Source organism: Podarcis melisellensis, assembly GCF_964234715.1.
Source record: "Podarcis melisellensis genome assembly, chromosome: 7".
Taxonomy (NCBI): domain Eukaryota; kingdom Metazoa; phylum Chordata; class Lepidosauria; order Squamata; family Lacertidae; genus Podarcis; species Podarcis melisellensis.
Window position 1 is genome coordinate 26998902 of NC_138539.1, and position 5622 is coordinate 27004523.

Here is a 5622-nt window from a genome sequence, read left to right on the forward strand (position 1 = left end):
ACTGGAGAGCCCCGCCTCGACGCGCGCAACAACAACCTCCTCGCCCAGCCTTTCCAGAAGAGAGCAAGGGAGGAGGCGAAAGCTCCGGGCCAGAAGACTCCGCCCACCCAAACTGGGAAAACAACAGCCTCGCCATCCGGAAAGTCTGGCTCGTCCTGTGATGTGAGTTCAACGTTGCGTGTGGCCACGCGGGGAGAAGGTGAGCATCCCACTCGTCTTGTCTCCCTTGGCTCTGTTTGAAACCGAGAGCCGGGCGCCCCCACGGCGCAGCGCCAGGACGCACTGCTGCTCCCCCTTACCTCGTTCAAAATAACTCCTATTTTGCTCTGTTGTCGAGCACCGATTCTGGGGAGAACTCACGAGCGCGCTTCCAATCCACTCACTTTTTGGCCACTCCTTGCAGGCTGCGATCCCATCCCACGCGCGCTTTCAAAGAGTAAGCGTAACACAGTCGGTGTGGTTGAAGCAGCTTAGATGGAAGATCGTTCAGCTGGAAGATTCAAAGGTCCCTCGTTCCATCCCGGGTTTCGGCAACAATAACTTTCATTTCGGGGTTGGGCTAGACGACTCTCGGGTATATTTTCCAGGTCTAGAGTTCTATTATTCCTCCGAGTCGCTCCACCTGCAAGTTACGGTAGTTCCCTGAGGATGGTAAGAGTTTCCACAGGGCAATCCTACGCGTGTTTACTCGGAAGTAAGAGTCACGTTTGATGCCAATGGGGCGTGTCCCCAACGAGGTACTTGTGTTTTAGGACTGCGGCAGTCAAGTGTATTCCATGCTTACTGGGCAGTAAGCCCCATGGAACAAACCTAAGTAAACATGCGGCTTCTGGCAATCTTGGGCAAGTCTATTCAGAAGTAAGCACTACTGAAGTCAATAGGACTTTTGGCAAGGTAAATTGCATAGGATTGCTTTCTAACTTTTAGTTAAGGGAAAGTGTCTGTCCGTCCCGCCCCCCCTTTTTTTTGGATCAGCGTTTGTTTTTAAATCTTGTTCTTTTCAGTATTTTTGATAAAGCAGACACTTCATTCCTGCTGAGACTGCTCAATATTTTTATCCCAAATTAGAAACAATCAGCGGAACATCTTGGAAGCAGATGAATGAAGTTCTTGTTCCCTCTCTGGGCCTGGTTTTGATCACATGCACATACCAAGCTTGGAAGGAGGAGGGCAGCATCAGGTTCCGGAAAACATACTTGGTTTAGACCTAGCATTCAGTGGGAAGTCGCAATGTGCTTTGTCTTCTAAAGAAGGTTGAGAGAGTAGACTTTAAAATAAAAATGAAATCAACCTGCCTCTAGCCAATAAGCAAGTATTTTTTTTAAAGTTTCCAATAAGCAATACTTGTTGTTGTTTAGTCGTTTAGTCATGTCTGACTATTCGTGACCCCATGGACCAGAGCACGCCAGGCACTTCTGTCTTCCACTGCCTCTGCAGTTTGGTCAAACTCATGCTGGTAGCTTTGAGAACACTGTCCAACCATCTCACCCTCTGTCGTCCCCTTCTCCATGTGCCCTCCATCTTTCCCAACATCAGGGTCTTTGTCAGGGAGTCTTCTCTTCTCATGAGGTGGCCAAAGTATTGGAGCCTCAGCTTCATGATCTGTCCTTCCAGTGAGCACTCAGGGCTGATTTCCTTAAGAATGGATCGGTTTGATCTTCTTGAAGTCCATGGGACTCTCAAGAGTCTCCTCCAGCACCATAATTCAAAAGCATCAATTCTTCGGCAATCAGCCTTCTTTATGGTCCAGCTCTCACTTCCATACATCATTACTGGGAAAACCATAGATTTAACTATACGGACCTTTGTTGGCAAGGTGATGTCTCTACTAAGTAATACTAGTAAGACTTAATTATGTCCTGTCATGTCTGAGCCCACATTCCAAAATTATAATGGGGAAAAATTGGCACCCATCTGGCTTTTTGCAGTAGCAGTGTTTATCTGGGCAAACATCCTCTGTTAGGTTGACTTTCTGCTTCACCACAGCAAACCTGCTTTTAATTTTTTAATATCTGTGTGAGTGCTAATCTATTCACTAATCTTAATCCTCTCTCTTTATGACTTTTGATGTAACTGCATATTGATCCCAGTGAAACTTATTTCTCAGTAAAATGCTGCAAGCAGTGCTATTTTTCTAGAAAAAGAGATGCTGAAACTCACCTGGTTCTCTTATAATAGTGATGGAGCCCACCTGAGAGGTGCTGGCTTGGGAGAGCGCATCTTTGTTTGAGACTCTGCCCTGCCATGTAGGCCCAAAACCTTCCTGATTGCAGCACATGTGAAAAGCATTGAGGTGTTTCTCTGGCTTTTGTAAGTTGCCCACGACTCACTTCCTTAAAGCAGCATGCTCAGCACGCAAGCCTGGAACCATGCTGATTGTAATCAGTGCTGCCTGTGAGCAATGCAATGCAATACACAATTATAAAAACAATAAAGCTGTCACAATAAAAAAACAAGTGGTTATGCTTTGTGTGAAGCATCCCATAAACGTGTGTGTGTGTGTGTATAAGAGAGAGACAACACTATGCATTTCTATGTTCAGCTATAAAATGGGGCAGAGATTGACTTTTCTATAAACTTCATCATTGCCTTGCTATGGACAGATGCTTCTAAAGCCTGGTATCTTACTTAATTATTTATTAAATTTGTATTGTCTCCCATCCAAGTACTAACCAGGCCTGACTCTGCTTAGCTTCCGAAATCAGACGAGATCGGGCATGTTCAGGGTAGTATGGCCGTAGAGATTACATTTGTATTGTCAACCTTTTCAGACCCAGGACCCTCTTTCTGCATTTCTTAACTTTTTACCATCTATTTGCATGGTGGTTGTGCTGCTCTTACAGTCCCCCTTGGGTCAGGCCATGCTCCCCACTTGTGGGTCCCAACCCACCAGCTGAAGACCACTGCTCTAAGCCACTTCCCCCAGCTCATCACCAACACTGGAGGTGAGCCAGGCTGGAGGGCAACGGCTTGATGCAACTACATGTGGCAAGGTGAGGGGCATCGGAGGTTTCACTTCCTCTTTTCCCACATGATCATTTCCATAAGAAATGTTCACTCCCTGCTTTATAGTGAAACAAGCAGATATAGGGCCTTTGCTTCATAGCAGAGCCTCTGCTCTTGCATGCAGAAGGCCCCAGATTCAATTCCTGGCAACTCCAGGTAGGGTCGGGAGAGAACTGTACTTGAAAGGGTTGGGGGAGCATGTCTTTAAGAAACGGTTTATTTTACACCTGGGTGTAGATGGAAGAACTGCAGGGTTCGCATCTCAAGAGGGTCTTGTTTGCAACAGCAGTGCAGCATCACATTCCAAGACATCTCTATGCCTCGGTCTCAGCCTGCCTTCAGCCAGCTCACTAAGATGGTTCTGCCCTTCAGCCCTTGCAGGGAGTTTTGCCAGCTTCCTTTCCTGTTCGCAGAAGCAGCCCAAGCAACTCCTCCCCTTCTGTCTCCTATTCCAAGCCTAGTTTTATACCGGCACATTTTTTCTGTGTGACATCACACCTTCCCCTATCCTATCCTTGGCAACCCTTGTTTTGCACAGACCCAAGGTTCCTTTTTTTATGTGTCTGGCCATTGTTTCATAATGCCTTGCATTCAACCAGCCCCGCCAGGCTAGTTTGCATAGGCTGAACCCAGAAATTTCTATGTTTGATGCAGAATGGCAATCAAAAACATGGTAACTTTTCCATTTAGTTAAAACAAGTGGGACTTGCAACAAAGTGCTGAAGTGTGTGGAGTGATCCTGTTCAGAGTGTCAGCCATCCATCAATGCCTTCTTCCTGAATGGTCCGTTTCATTTTGCTTCTCCCCTGGTTTTCTGTTTCCACTGCCTGCCCCCCGTTCAAAAAGTGATTTATGACAACAGAGTACAGGTCTTCATTTAGCTGTTCGGGGTTTCCCTACCATCAGTAGGGTTTCCCCTCCTTTCTAAAAACAGTTCTATACTTCTGCAAAGCTTGGATCCACACTAGAATAGTTGAATTTGCTATTCGTATACTGTATATGATATTTTTTAAAAATGCAATTTTACAGCATGGCCCAGTGTTGACGGATATGTATATCCTATTCAGGGGGTTTTCTCCCAGATATGGGGGTTAGGACTGCAAGCTTACCTAATTTCTGTCATTTATATCTCTGGGTACTTTGATGTAACAGACAAACACACTGCTGAAAATGGGGGGGGGGATAGAAAAAAGTGGAAATTCCCAGCAAACTAGTATAATTTGCACAGGGTAACCTTTGAGCAATTCCAAAGATAACTTGGGAAAGTCCCCACTGTGGTTACTTTGTGGCTTGGAATCTTAAGTAATTTGGAAGGCAGCCTGGATACTGCTGACCTTGGTTATGAGCTGTTGGCATAAACAGCTGTCTAAAAAAAAATTATGCAATTTTTGTCAGTATGTCCACACATGGAAAGGAACTGGAAAGTGAAAGCAAAGTCCTCTGCCACCCACTTCTCATTTCATTCTCATTTCATTGATTTGTCGAATGGGACTTACCATCTTCCTCCTGACAGTGTGGGGTTGGACCTTAGTTTCTCATCTGTGACCCTCATCTCCCAGCCGTATATGGTGATGGGGAGCTAAAATGTGTCTGGTGGGTAGGAAGCAGGAGTTCGCAATGATGATGCTCCAGTTCCAGTGGTATTGGGCAGGGGAAGGTACAGTTGGAATGGAGTGGCAGACCACTATCTTGGGTGGAGGCCTAGATGTTTGGTGTCTGTTCTTTGCTTCAGCTGTCTCATTCCTCTAGAAGGTAGCTTACTGCTTGGGTATGCTGGTGCCCCAAAGCTCCATTTATCCATAACACTGGACTCAGGAGGGACTGTGTAGGTAAGGTAAAGGACCCCTGGATGGTTAAGTCCAGTCAAAGGTGACAATGGGGCTGCAGCACTCATCTCACCTTCAGGCCAAGGGAGCCAGCATTTCTCCACAGACAGCTTTCCGGGTCATGTGTCCAGCATGACTAAACCGCTTCTGGTGCAACAGAACACTGTGATGGAAATCAGAATGCATGGAAACACTGTTTACCTTCCCACCAGAGTGATACCTATTTATCTACTTGCACTGGCATGCTTTCAAACTGCTAGGTTGGCAGGAGCTGGGACAGAGCAATGGGAGCTCACTCTGTTGCAGGGATTTGAACCATTGATCTTCTGATCGGCAAGCCCAAGAGGCTCAGTGGTTTAGTCCACAACACCACCCACATCACTTGGACTGGTGCCGTGGACTGGTGCTTGAACGCAGCAGTGTGGTGGATGAAGAAAAACCAGCTGAGCTTGAGCCCTGGTGACCTTGGGCTAGTCACACTTCTTTGAAGTCTCTCAGCCCCACTCACCTCACAGAGTGTTTGCTGTGGGGGAGGAAGGGAAAGGAGAATGTTAGCCGCTTTGAGACTCCTGAAGGGGAGTGAAAGGCGGGATATCAAATCCAAACTCCTCCTCCTCCTCCTCCTCCTCCTCCTCCTCCTCCTCCTCCTCCTCCTCCTCTTCTTCTTCTTTCTTGCAACTTGAAGCCATTGGTTCAAGTCCTACCCCCCAGAGGAGGAGAAAACAAGCTTGCTTCATCTTCACCCTTAAGATATTTGAAGATAGCTATCATATCTTCTCTCAAACTCCTC